Source organism: Macaca mulatta, chromosome 2 (genome assembly GCF_049350105.2).
Source record: "Macaca mulatta isolate MMU2019108-1 chromosome 2, T2T-MMU8v2.0, whole genome shotgun sequence".
NCBI lineage: Eukaryota > Metazoa > Chordata > Mammalia > Primates > Cercopithecidae > Macaca > Macaca mulatta.
The window spans coordinates 19,632,898-19,648,587 of NC_133407.1; positions in this window are offsets into that span (position 1 = coordinate 19,632,898).

Sequence of the window (15,690 nt, forward strand, 5' to 3'; positions counted from 1 at the left end):
GTTCTATTGGTTGGTGTTTCTGTTTCTATGCCACTATTATGCTGTTTTTATTACTATAGCTTTGTAGTATAACTTTAAATCTGGAAGCATGATGCCTCCAACTTTGTTTTACTGTTGTTGTTATTGTTGTTTCTTTTTTTAAGTATTGCTCTGGAAATTGTGGGTCTTTTTCTGGTTCCATACACACTTTTGCATTTTTTTTTCTATTTCTGTAAAGAATGTCATTGGAATTTTGATAGAGATTGTGTTAAATCTGTATACTGCTTTGGGAAGCATGGCTATTTTAGTAATATTAATTTTTCCCATCCATGAACATGGAATATTTTCCCATTTGTGTCTTCAATTTGTCTCATCATTATAGTTTCTGCATAAAAATCTCTCACATCCTTGATTTCTTTTCAATTTGAAGTTTCTCAACCATTACTTTTCCCACTATGGGATTTCCAGGAATTTAATCTTTGGAGTCAGAAAGACAAATCTCTACTTCTAAAATTTATTACAACTAAGGGAATACATATGAGGATGCATTAATTTTTACTCATGTAAACCACATACACATGGCGCAAAGCACCATCCACAATTTTATTCAACACACATTTAGTGAGGCTCAACTATGTTTCAGGCATTCCTTCTTGGTACTAAGAATTCACCCACAATAAAGACCCACTTGTAATTCCCCAAATTCATTGTCTAGCAATTCTATCACATTGTTCCCTCTGTAAAGTGATTTGAATTCTCTCATTTCACTTTTTAAAATTCCTATCAGAGAGGTTTCTTTGAATCCTAGTTGTCTGAGAATTTTTTTTTTCCCAGTGAATGTATTCTATTCTACTGTGACTCTTGAGTGTAGGCGATTCCTTAGGCAAAACAAATGATGCATATTGAGTAATACTGAGGACATGTGCTTCGTGAATTATAGGTAGGGGTAAAACAATAATAATGTAGTTATGTTCCAGGAAGGTTTTTTGTATGTATGATTGGTTGTCTTCCTTTACCTCTCAACTATGATGTACAGTAGTCTTTCCGTTTAGAAAGAGATCAAGAAAAAATAAATGAAGATGAGAAAAAGAGATAAAGGGAAGGAGGAAAAGAGGAAGGAAGAACTCTCCTTGAAATTCTAGTTAAGCCACGGCCTAGGGAAGTATTAATATAATACTAGATAACCCCTCTGCTTCAGGTTCAAAAATTCAATTCATGTTTCAATATATTTTGTTTTACAAAAAAAACATATTTCTGACTTTTAGTATTTGAAGTAAGAGCCTCCTCAAATCCTAGCAGCAATACATAATCTCCCTAATAAATTGCCTTCTTCTTGGTAATACTTTGTTTAGTTTTTATTTTCTAAAACTACAGTTTGGATATGAGATAGCATAATTTTAAAATATATTACAAAATGAAAATTTCTACCTGTTGCAGTTTCTAGGAACTAAAGCTGATCCTTATTAAATTATGCTAATTTACTGTACAGTGTTTAATTAAATCCTACTCCAGGCAATCTACTTCCAGGGTTTATTTTTACAGCTTGAAACTTTCAAACATAAAAATGCATTTTGATTTAATTTTTTTCTTTTTTAAAAAATAGCTGTTCACTGAGGTTCATTATGTTTTCAAAAATTATATCCTGGGCTTACTTCAGCCTCAGTTCCCTTTCTTTCTCATTCTCATTCTCTGTCACTTTCTTCTTTCAAGAAGACAAAAATGCTTTTTAGAAATTCTCTTCTTTATTGTGAGTAGTGTATAGTAAGTTTTTCTTCAAAATGGTAATTTTCTTGAACTGGGCCATTTTCCAGGCAGGCTGTGTTCAGCTAAACATAAACATAACTGACTGTGGAGAAGATGGGATGTCTCTCATTCATGAAGTGACAAGGACTGCATGTGCTACAACTGAACACACGGGTATCAATGCCACTTTCTTCTTTAGGTTTATATTCATCAGAAAAGAACAAACTGGCATTCAACAGCCCACCCCTGCCCCTTACCACAGACTAGAGTTGAAATGAAGGTGCTCTCTCCTTTCATCCTAACTCATCCACACAGGCGCCTGACTTCATAATCTGTCAGCTGACAGATAAAGATTTGTGCTTTCAAAATCTTTCCTTGCAGAAAACTTGTATGTAGCCGAGAGCAACCTGAAGCTTACCGAGCATCCACTACTAAACCTTCAAGCAAGAATGTGAACCCTAAACCAGCCTACCCAAAAGTTTATAATCAACTTTGCACTAGCCATATATATGTTTTTAAAATTCCCTCTAAATGTTAAGACATTTGCCCCCAATCTTGATTTTTAAGTGGGCTAATTATTTCAAATTATTTTCCAGAGTACAATTCTGTAACGTCTTTATACTTTTTATCATGTCCTAGATTTAAATGGAATCAGTAATCAAATAGTCTTCTGAATGCTTCATACAGTTCAAAAGTGACATAGCATCATAGAAATGTTAGTGTTTTCCCACAAAATTCCTCTATACCAGGACATCCTTTTACCCGTTTGCTGTGTGGTTTCTTCCCTTCCCAATTTAAGTCATGGAGAGGCTAAACAATCTCTCTATACATCAAACCCAGTCACCTCTCTAAAGCACTTCTGGCAGGTAGTTTCCAGGATGGCCCCTAATGATTCCTGTCTCCTGGCTTTCCCATTCTGTGTAATCCTCTACACTGTACCAGAATTGATCTCTATAGTCAATAAAACGCAGTCGAAATGATGGCATGTTACTTCTAAAGCTAGATTATAAAAGATGACATATTCCGCTTTAAACATATTCTCACTATCAGTTTCTTTTTCAATCTCTCTCTGCCTCCCTTTTACTGCTCCTTCTTTCCCTTTTTGATTACTTGTTCTGGGGCAGTTCAGTGCCATACCACACAACACTCATGCAATCAACTGAGAAGTCCACATGGCAAGGAGTTCCAGCCAACTGCCAGTGAGGAACTGAAGCCTGACAACCACCACATGTGTGATCTTGGAAGCAAATCCTCCTCCAGTTGAGCCTTCAAATAAGACTGCAGCCCTTGCTAAAATCTTGACTGCAGTGTTATTAAAGACCTTGAGCTAGATCCACCTTGCTACACAGATTTTTTTTTTTTTTTTTTTTTTTTTTTTTTTTTTTTGCGATATCACTCTGTCACCCAGGCTAGAGTGCAGTGGCACAATTTCAGCTCACTGCAACCTCTACCTCCCAGGTTCAAGCGATTTTCCTGCCTCAGCCTCCCAAGTAGCTAGGATTACAGATACCTGCCATCACGCCTGGCTACTTTTTGTATTTTTAGTAGAGACAGGGTTTCACCATGTTGGCCAGGTGGTTCTCAAACTCCTGACCTCAGGTGATCCGCCTGCCTCGACCTCCCAAAGTGCTGGGATTACAGGCGTGAGCCATTGCACTTGGTCAAGCTACGCAGATTTTTGAGTCACAGAAACTATGAAATAATAAATTGTTGTTTTAATCTTCTAAGTTTGGGAGAAATTTGTTATATAGTTAGCTATTATGGGAGTGTTGATTATCCTATTCTTTGTTCTTCTGATGGCTCAGTGAAAGTTTGACCAGGAAAGACATCAGTTGGTTATTTAGGACACAGGGACTCTTAATGCAAGTAACTGGTTACACAGATGATAGAAATGCTGAGAACAGGGAGGACAGTGAGATAACATAGCAATTAATAGCATCAAGCAGCCACACCGACCGCTAGCCTAGAATGGTAGAGAGGAGGGAGTGTTAGCAGAGCCCATGGACCAGATTACTCTTTAGCACAGTACTGTACAATAAAACTTTTTCTAATGATGTAAATGATCTATATCTGCACCATCCAACATGGTAGCCTCTAGTGATATGTGAGTAGTGTGACTGAAGAACTGAACTTTAAAAGTTTAACATTGTATAGCTATTTATAACTATATATGTATTAGTGGCTACCATAAGTCACAGTGAAGTTCTAGAAACGACAGAAGGCCATTCCCTCGGGAACGGGAACTTTGGAGGAAATGCGTCTCCTGCCTCAGATGCCACCAGACCTAAAGACCAGAAGACAGTTCCTGACTTCTCTCATTCCCCTATCACCCTTCCTCTTCAATCTCCTTCCAGTGCCTCCTATTATTGGTATCCTGCAAGAAGCAGATTGAAAGAGGCAACTTCCCTGTGTGATACAGATCAGAGCAAAGCAAGAGGGAGATGCAGACTTCAAGGGAGCATGTGCCCAGGGGAGAGGCACTCAAAATCTTGATGATCTCTGGACTACCCATAAGCATATATCTTTCTCTTGATAAAAAACACCATCATCTTTTGGTTGTACAGTAGCCTTGGGAGCAGCCCTGGGGCTCAGTCAACAAAGTCTCTCTACCTTTTTTTTTTTTCCCCAAAACGAGTATTTTCCCTAAAATGAATTCAAGTAAATATCTCTCCATCTTGTTTTATGTGTCATATGGGCTATTGCATTTTCCATGGTAGGCTCTAAACTGCTTGTATTTTCTATTGCTGCATAACAAATTACCACATATTTAATGCTTTAAAACCACACACACTTAGGCCGGGCGCAGTGGCTCACGCTTGTAATCCCAGCACTTTGGGAGGCTGAGGCAGGCGGATCACAAGGTCAGGAGATCGAGATCACGGTGAAACCCCTTCTCTACTAAAAATACAAAAAATTAGCCGGGCGCGGTGGCGGGCGCCTGTAGTCCCAGCTACACGGGAGGCTGAGGCAGGAGAATGGCGTGAACCCAGGAGGCGGAGCTTGCAGTGAGCTGAGATCGCGCCACTGCACTCCAGCCTGGGCAACAGAGCGAGACTCCGTCTCAAAAAATAAAAAAAAATTAAAAAAAACACACACACTTATTATCTCAGAGTTTTCATGGGACAGGAGTCCAGGTACAGCTTGGTGGTTCCTCTGGCTCAAGTTCTCATAGGTGGTACTCAAAGTATTGACCAGGGTTGTAGTCTCATTTGAAGGCTTAACTCAGAAAAAAATCTACTTTGAGGCTCATTCAAGTTTTTGGAAGAATTTATTTCTTTGCAGTTGTATGACTAGGGCCTTCACCTTCTTACTAGGAATCTTAAAGGTTGCCCACAGTTCCTTGCTACATGGCTCTTGGTGTAGAAAGTTCACAGGATGGTCCCGTGCGGTGGCTCACGCCTGTAATCCCAGCACTTAGGGAGGCCGAGGTGGGTGGATCACGAGGTCAGGAGATTGAGACCATCCTGGCTAACATGGTGAAACCCCCTATCTACCAAAAATCCAAAAAAAAAAAAAAAAAAAAAAAAATTAGCTGGGTGTGGTTTCGGGCACCTGCAGTCCCAGCTACTCGGGAGGCTGAGGCAGGAGAATGGCGTGAACCCGGGAGGCGGAGCTTGCAGTGAGCTGAGATCGCGCCACTGCACTCCAGACTGGGCGACAGAGCGAGACTCCGTCTCGAAAAAAAAAAAAAAAAGAAAAACAAAGTTCACAGGATGATGGTTTGCTTCTTCAAAGCCAGTAGGAGATTTTCTTTTCCAGTCTGCTAAAAGGGCCTCTTCTATAACATAATGCAATCATGGGTGTAATAACCCCCCTCCCCCTGCCCCGCCACCTCTGCCATTTAACTCAATCTAATCAAGAAACAGACATCCCATCACCTTTGCTATATTCTACTGCTTAGCAGCAAGTCAGTCATAGGTTTTGCCTATTCTCAAGGGGAGCAGATTATGCAAAGATACTACTTATTGGATGGTCACTTTAGGTTGTGTCCTCCATACAAGCTAGAGAACAAGGGCAATGTGTTATAGGTATTTGATATTTATATCTTAAAGCAACATCACAGTTCTTAGTAAACTAGAGTTGTTTAATAATAATTTCCTGGGCTGGAAAAATCATGTTTGCGAAGGAAATGCTCCTTGGGAACTATGTTGTTACCCAACACACAACAAGATGGAAAATACAGGGGAAGCAGGATGTTCCGGGAGACCAACCATCTATTTGGCTAAAACAGATAGTGAGGTGATTTCCTGAGCTTACAGACTGACAGCACAGGTTTATCCACCTAGACAAAAGCACAGACACATGGGTTATTCCAGCGTTTAACAACATGGTCTGAAATAGAAATTGCACATATACAGTCATAGGTCAGGTGTCATAGTTCAGGCTACAGAAGGAATTTATTTGGCACATGTGTTATTTCAAAAATAAAAAGAATTAGTTGTGAATATATATATATATATTTTGAGACAGTGCCTCACTCTATTGCCCAGGCTGGAGTGCAGGGGTATAATCATGGCTCACTGCAACCTCCTCTTTCCAGGCCCAAGCGATCCTCCTACCTCAGCCTCCTAAGTAGCTGGGACTACAGGCATGCCCCACCACACCCTCCTAATTTTTGTATTTTTTTGTAGATATGGGGTTTCAACATGTTGCTGCAGCTGGTCTTGAACTCCTGGGCTCAAGCAATCCACCTGATCCAACTGTCTTGGTCTCCCACAGTGCTGGGATTACAGGAGTGAGCTGCTCTGCCTGGCCACAAACATTTTCAAATCAGGAAATTTCACAGCAAAATTCAAATAATTTTTTTCTCTTGAAATTGCAGCTATCAGCTAGATATGGCTTGTGACTACCTCCTTTAAATGAAGCACACTCTCTCCAGTCCACCTTGGTTTTTACCCAGCCCTCTCCATCCAGAGGTCTCTATGTGAGATTGCAACCTCTAGTATAATATAATGTTGCAAGGGGTCTCAGAAGTTGGACCAGGCTCAATGTCTGAAACAGAGGAAATGACTAAACTTCAGAAAACCAGACAGGTAGCTGAGTTATGGGAAGTGTCTAGATCACTCGCCAAAAAGGGCTCTGTTAAGAGCAAAGTAAAGCCAGGCAAAAGCAATAAGGAGACTCTGAAGACCACAGTCTTTACAGAGGAACTTATGTCAGGTATGGGAAAGAAGAAAAGTTCTATGGAGGCTAGCCAAGAAAGTACCTTTATGCTATGGAATCCTATGATCGGAACTGGGTCGTTGCAGGACAGTGAGAAATACTGGGATTCTGCCTTAATGAGTCGCAGGTTTCTCTTTGGTGAGCCTCATGACTCTCACTCTTAGGGCAGTATACTTGGAAAGGGGGCTTAACGCATCCCTCCCACCACAGTGGAAGGCATAAAGAAAAGCTTCATCCTTCAAAGAGGACTGGCTCTGAAACTAAAGATGGGAACAAAGCCTATAGTTGCAAATACTAGTAAATTCCAGAAAAGGATAGGAAATGATGCTAGGGATGAAGGGATTTCACTTTATTTAATTCTTCAACTGCAAGAATCCAAATTTGTTTCCAGAACAGTTTTTCTTCAGAATTAAGGTATTAAAGTGTCTGTATCTTCCTTCTCTTAAAAGTAAAAAGCAAAACAGAATTTCAGACATATTTAAAATCATGAATGCAGAGATTCTGGTACAATTAGCAGTTTCTTTTTTTTTTTTTTTTTTTTTTTTTGAGACGGAGTCTCGCTCTGTCACCCAGGCTGGAGTGCAGTGGCCGGATCTCAGCTCACTGCAAGCTCCTCCTCTCGGGTTCACGCCATTCTCCTGCCTCAGCCTCCCGAGTAGCTGGGACTACAGGCGCCTGCCACCTCGCCCGGCTAGTTTTTTGTATTTTTTAGTAGAGACGGGGTTTCACCGTATTAGCCAGGATGGTCTCGATCTCCTGACCTCATGATCCGCCCATCTCGGCCTCCCAAAGTGCTGGGATTACAGGTTTGAGCCACCGCGCCCGGCCACAATTAGCAGTTTCTATCCTCAAAAGGAAATTGCTGTTTTTATGATTTTTCTCAAAGTGGTGGATAAAAGAAGAAATTACTCTTCTCTAAAACCTTCCTTTTCCTGTCATTTTCACCTTCGATACACCTTTTTCTTCTTAGCCATTCCCTATTCAGGTGTAAAGAAGGATCAACTTCTTGTTAGTAAATTTCTGAATATTTTAAATTCTTGTGAGTGCACTTCTAATGCTTGGCACAGTCATTGGTTCTCAGGATGATAAGTTGAGAGTAACCATCATCCACTTTCACCACTAGATACCAATACAGGGGTAAGGTTGGCTCTTGACTAGTAAACTATTCCAAGAAATTGAGTGATCTCACAACTGTGGAAATGGTGGAGACTGTTGGATGGTAAGACTAAACACCAGCAGCCAGGTAGGCCTCAGCGGAAGGTTACTAGGGGTGGAAATTAGCACTCCAATCTCAATACTGTCCATACCAGGGTCAGTTTCAGATGGCAAGAGTAACATATGCTTAACCCTTAGTGCTTAGACATGCCACACATCTCTAAGCAACAAAAGAAAACTCTTAAGAAACATGTAACCTGTAATTAAGATGCAGATGAGAGGAGAGAAATTGAGTGGTGGGAGAAGATGAACGATCACAGCAGATGAATCCACACTCCTTAATGTGGTTATGAGGAAGATACAGTCCCCCACATTCTTTCACTGGGCTTCTGGCTGTCATTGACTCTTTTTCCCAGCCCTCACTCAGTACCGCGAGGTGTCTAGAGTGATATGAATACTCCCCCCGAATTTTTTCTTTCACTCTTCTTGTAAACCTTGAATAAAACAGTTGAATATTCATTAATTTTAAAATTTCATCCAGCTAAATTCTTCAGGTCATGACTCAAGAACTGTTGGCTTATGAAGCCATCAAGAAAGTGCTGAATGTTTTCCATCAAAGGAAAAATGTGAAGACCAGGAAGGCAGGCCTCTGCTTTTGATGATTATACCCTGAGGAAAGGAGTTTGGAAATAGAAAAGTATCAGTCCTTCAGAGACGACTTTATTACCTCTCTGTGGAGCACATCTTCAACTTTAAAAGGAACCACTGGGTACCAAAGTTTGGGGAAAATCCTCCTTTTGTGATTCAGTGCATTACCTTCCACCATTAGTATTCCCTGGAATACTTTCCAGGTAATAAAGCATGTCTGGTTTCTTTATGGATCTCTTTTCAGAGTACCTAGGTTCCAACACATAAATATGACTAAAATTTGATTGCAAAATACCCTAAGGGTTATTAGCTGATGCTGCAGACACAAGTAAAACTCACTTGTCAGTCATGCTCATCTGTTCCATTTGGGGTAGGATTAGGTGGACAGAAACAACTGTGAATCAAGCTGTTTTGGGGGTTAAGTGAGAAAGCTTGAGAGAGGAAGGATGAAGTAAAAACAAACAAACAAAAAAACAAAAAACACTTTAAAAAGTAGGCAGAGGATAAAAGATCAAGATTGCTACCAGCAAATACAAAATCTTCTAACGCTCTCTGACTAACAGCTGTGTGTACTCCCCAAACTCGCATCTCTGCCTCACTTAGGACCACATAGACTCTTAAAAATATACAAATTGTGGCAGGGATAACATTAAGCCATGAAATATGGCCCAGGTCAGTTTTGGGGGCCCTAATTTCACTTTCATCAGTCTTTTTGCAATGTACCTAGGAAAATGAATCACATAAGACAGGAATGATTTATTCTTCCTTCCAACTCTAATCCCTGCCAGTCTACTTAACACCTAGTTATTAAAAAGGTGTTATTAAACAAGATAAAATCATATATATGATATGCTTGTGTGTATAATATATATATGTATACATATATAAGTATATATATACATGCACACACATAAAAATGTGTGTAAGACATCAAATTAGAAGATGACAAATTGAGGCTAAGAGTCTTGCAAAGTCCCAATTCTCGTCAGATGGTCTCTTTCTATATTGCTGAGTAACCAACTTTTCCAACGACACTCATTTATTTAGCTCATAAAATTGTGATTTGCAGCTAAAATGTTAGCATAGATCTATAGTTACTGACATGAAAGATCCTCCAGATTAAGAAAAAGGTGCTTGCAGAACAAAACATAAAATGTGGTTCAATTTCCAGAATTACTAAAAAACACAAAATATAGCCACATATTTCTATATATATAAATATTTTTGAAGTATATACAAAGTGATTACTTCCAGAGAGGGAAATGAGAAAACAAAAACCTATCCATTTTATTCTAAATATTTCCTTATTTTTGAATTTTGTGAAAATATATGCAGCTGTTACTTGAGTAATTGAAAGTAAATATAATAAGAATAAAAGAGGCTGTACAAAGCCATCCCAGAATCCATTAATTTGGTATAGCAATGACCACAACCCAACCTTCAAACAGTTGATCAGTGTCCATTTCAATCAGCCACCAATACTTCTTACTCATTTGTTAATTTTTGAAATTGAACAGATAGATTTTGGCTAACACATTTTGATACTTATGAAGTTTCAAAACTGCATGTCTTTGCTTTTCCATGAAACCACTATAGGCCCAAGAACAAGAATTTTGTCTTATCTATTTTATTTCCCATCTTACTACTATTAGGAATACAGTTTGTCTTGTAATAAATATTATTTAACTCACACCATGTCTCCTTTATAAGCTAAAGATTTGATTCTTGTAAGTTTCTGAAATGATACACAATATAGGCATTCAGAAATACAAATGTCTTATTGAAAATTACACCTTTTAGTAAGTCCTTCTCCACAGTTCTCAGTTTGAATTATGCAGAGGCAGGAGAGCAGGAGACAAGTACACTTCCAACAGATTAGTTTTCTGATCTAAAACTAGCCACCATTATTCTCCCTTTATCTTCTGTTTTTTTTTGTGTGTGTCACTTTATAAGCGTCTCAAAATGGTGTATTATTGAGTTTCCTAGAGTTAAGAGGAAATAAATACAAACAGAGAAAACTTTTGAGATATACAGATAAAGTTTAGATACAAATTAGCTTGTTTAAATTATTAATTAAAGCAAAATTCAGAAACAAATTAAATGTAAAAAATAGAAATAATATTAAAAATAAATAGATTAGGATCTACTCTCACATCAGAAAAGGATACCGTCAATAAAGTCATGTTTTCAAGGCCTAGTTCATTATAGTAAATTGAATCCATATTTTTGAGCTTCTCCATTCCCAATTCCTATTGAAATTAATATCAGAAACTAAAAATGGGGAAAATGTTACACTGGCCCTGGAAACCAGGTAAGAATGCTATCTACAGGCCAGAAATTTTGAGCAATTAGCAAGATCTAGCATAAGTGAGATCAGATAGAGGGAAGAAATCAGAATATAAAATCATATCTGAGAAATTAATGAAAGAGACTTCTATCCCAGGTGAAAATAATTGCTCACAACAGGGCAAAAAATTATATACAAATATCAAAATAATGTATGAAACTTTACTAAATAGTAGTAATCTAGAATGAAATAAGTCAATAGTAATAGCCTACTTCAAAAGCTGCAGATTATTCTAAACAATATCTGGAGTTTATCCTATCCTATATTCTCCTCCAGGAAGAAAAGATGGAAAAACTTTCTCAATTTACCATCTTATAATAGAGACACCAACATATTTCTTTTTCTTTACTCTTGATTTAAATTCAAATAGTTATTAATTTAAAGATGATCAACAGGGTTTTCTGGACTTGGAGGTTGTTAGGGAGTTACAGGCCAAAAGAAAAATGTTCTCACAATCTTTCTTAACTAACTCATGACAGACAATTAAACTGCACATTCAAGGCCAAATACTTGAAGAAGGACAAAGTCTTATGTATTGTATATGGCCAGAATAGATGGGAGAAGCAGTACCACCTAATCTCCCATCTTCAGACACCTGGCCAGAAATTCTCATGGACCTAAATTCTTCATTATGAGATTTGGAGGGTGGTGGGTGTAGTATTAGTAATGTTCTTAGACCATGATTTTTGGCTATCCCAAAATGCTTATTTCTGGGAAACCACAAGATGAGGTCTGTTCTCAAAACATCCTTGAAGCATCACAGGTGTTCTATTGCATGCCCCAGGCTTAAACCTTACATAGGGTCACCACATTTTATTCAGCAGCAGGGCCCGTTCTTTGGCAATCTGTCTTCTAAAGTTATTCCACCATAGTATTTCTCACTGACACCTGTGGACTTAAAAGACCTATTTTTATTATTATCACCACTTTATTTCGTTTAGTGAGATAAAGTCTATAGCATTAACCAAAACTTTCCTTTATTAAAGCTTACTTTTTCTCTCCTATTGTAGTAATAATTGTAGATAATAATTTTTAAAAGAAGGTGCTTCTTATATGCTTAGGAAAAATAATCACAAATACAACATTAAGGAAATCCCGACACAGGAATAAAAGTGAAGTACATAATTCCCACACTACTACAGAAATAGGAAGAAGATAGAGCAAGTCAATGAAAATAGAGGTGAAGGAATGGGATATGGTTTGTTTAAATTGATATAATACAAATTTTAAAATAATGATCAAAGAATATGGGAAATAGTGTTAACATACTACATAAGAGGATAATCTAAATAAAGAGTACACTCTCAATTTTATTCTTTGAAAAAAACCATTTATATACATTTTCCTGTAAGGATGTGAGTAAATATATGTGTGTATACACACACACACACACACGCGTGCACGCAGATGACCTATTATTCATTTTCTTTAATGTATTTCCAAATTTTCCATATGAACCCATCTTAAATTAATAATCACTAAGTTAGTAATTTTAAATAAAAGAATTTAACATAATCAACAAAAATGATTAGACAAATGTGTTTTACTTGTAATAGATTAAAATTATAAACTCAAAAGCAGAGTAAAAGTAAAACAAACCCTGAAGGCATGCCAATGTTCAATACAAAATGAACATATTTTCATATTTTATTGTAACCAATTTCATTTACTAAGTAAAGCATATAATTATGAAATGTTATCAATTCAAATGAGTATTTTTGATAAATAATACTCTAAGATTAAGTAAGTTAACAACCTATTATAAAGTTTTTACTTTTAATTTTTTATCTTTTTATTATATACACTGAAAAGAATCCTGAACTTACAATCAGAGGCTAGAATTCAAGAATGTGTTTGACATGGACAGCAGTGCCATGTTGGCTGTGACTCAGCATCTCTGACCCTCCCAGTGCCTTCAAATTACAAAACATTATGATGGATTTCCACTTTTTCACAGGATTACTGTGATGACCTGATACAAAATTGAAACTTTGTGTTAAGATTGTGTGATTTGGGATCTGGTTTTGCCATAGTCACCTGTAATTGCTAATGGCAAATCACAATTTTTAAAAAAGTTTTTTAAATGTAACAAGTGAATAGAAAACATTTCCTGGCATATCATCCAAAATGGCAACTACATGACACAATGATGGTATAAAGTGAGACACAAATATGATTCAGTTGCATTACTCACATACCACCAAACAGAGAAATGGGTTCCATTGATAAGTCTATGTTTCAGATCTAACCGATATGGTTTAGGTTATAAAAATTATTGCCTTTAAATTACTAATATTTATAAAGCTAGAGAATTAACCATCAGAAAATATATCCTAACTAATGTGTAAATACAAATGTGGCAGCAAGAAGAGTCACACAATGTCTATCTATCCAAGATTATGTATCTCAAACTAACTGCTAGTAGTTCATTTCTTTGAGATCTTTAGACTTTGCAGTGTTTGGTTGAAAATATGACTGCAGTGTAGTATAGAAACACAGAATACAGTCACTGATGATAGTAGGTAAAATTGACAACAAATTGAAATGATTGGACAAATAAGAGATGCACTCAAATACCTTGGCAACAAGTATAATTACAGTATTAAAATTATGTACCAAGCCTTAATTTTTAACAGGCAAGTATGTATTAATAAACAAGCAGTCTATGTAGTATATGTATATAGTCTAAGAACATTGAAAACAAAAACTACATAAAGCACTAGAAGAAAACCATAGTTACCAACTAATGAGGGTAAATATTTAATAACACATATATGTAATGCATCAAAACTTACTCATGTAGCAACTCAACAGTATAAAAATATCTGACAATGAAAGCAGACAAGAATATCTGTGAGCAATAGCAGTTGTCCCAATTACTGAGGTTACTGCTCACTAACTATTATTGTCATCATTTCTGATTATGATTCATATTAATACCGCTTCAGCTTCTATCTCATTGTCCTGTCCCTGTCTTGTTTTCTTAGACCTTCATTTAGAGGCAGTATTCTATCCACTTCCCATTTTTCTGTTCTAGATAGACAAGGCCCCATACCCGGAACTTCTTGACCACTTTACTTTTTGCTTTTTGCCTTAAACCTGGTAATGTAATACCCTAGAGTTCTGTGTTTAGCCTCAAATTAAGACTTCAGGTTAACCAGTTCAAGCCTGTTGCCAGAAACTTACCCAAGTAATGCCCTGGACCCCAATAAAGGCTTCAGCCCATCAGTGTCTCCCTCTTGCTCTCTACCTAATAATTGAGTGCACATGTACTGGACACCTCCCTATTTCTGGCTGGCCCTGTGAGGCATGTTGTCCTCTTCTCTGGGATCTGTATGTAATAAACTTAATCCTTTTGACACTCCAGGCTGAGGGCCTTTCACTGTGCCACACCTAACTATACCAACTCTAACTTAAATACTTCATTCAACAAATCACATTAATTTTTTTGTTATATCTCATTAGCTGGGGTACTGTCATATTTTGAAGATGGGGCAAAGTACATTGCAAAACCTAATTATTTCAGTTTTAAAAAGGCTATTCTAATATTTGAGTACTGAAATGTACTTAAAATAATAAAATATACTTTCTTATTTTGCCTTGCTTTCTAACAGCTTCCTCTGAATTATGTAACAAAATAATATTACCTTTATCACTAGCATACCAGGATATTATGTGAGATTTTTTCATTGAGTCTTAAGTTTTGTTTGCTTTTGCATTAACTATAACATATTGCCCCCAGCCCTAATTAAAACTGATACCGGAGTAAAAAATAACAGAATGTGAGAGAAGAGAAAGTCAAAATCAGGTCTAAAATATTCAGTTGATCCTTGAATAACATGAGCTTGAATTGCACAGGTCTACTTATCGTGGATTTTTTTTTCGAGTAAATAGATAGAAAATATATTTTCTATCTTGTGGAACGCAAGACTTGCATATATGGAGGGTTGACTTTTTGTATGTACATATGTGGGTTCCACAGGGCCAACTGAGGGACTTGAGTATGCACGGATTTTGGTATACTTGGAGGAGGTCCTGGAACCAATCTCCTGGGGATACCAAGAGACAATTATACAAGGATTTATACATTTGAAAAATGATACTTCACACATTTAGAAAAAGATAGAATTCATCAATGACTATACTGGATTTAAAAGCATAGGTTTTAGGTCTATGAAATCTACTTAGAAGAATGCCTGGCATGTACTCAACAACCCATAAAAAATTTCTGACTAAATTCAGTGAAAAAAAAGAGAAAAATATTTTTTGGTTCTCAGTCACATGGAAAGTTAAAACATAACTGTAGGAAAAAAGGCAAAATAATAATTAAAAAGAAAAATGGCAATTATTTATTTCAATTCATTTGCATAAGTCCTACTAAGCAAAAAAGAAAGCAAAACATGACACCAAGGAAAATAGAAACAATCCAACTATTACAAAAAGTATGTTTTAAAACACACAAATAATTACAAGAAATATGATAAACTAAGAAAATATATGCTATACATATGACAAAGGGTAATTTGAATTTGACAAATCAGCAAAAAAAAAAAATTATTAGAAAAAATGGTCAAGAATGTCAATAGGCAAATCACAAAATACATATAAATGTTCGATAATCCTGAAAAATACTTACACGTACTAGTAATGAAAGA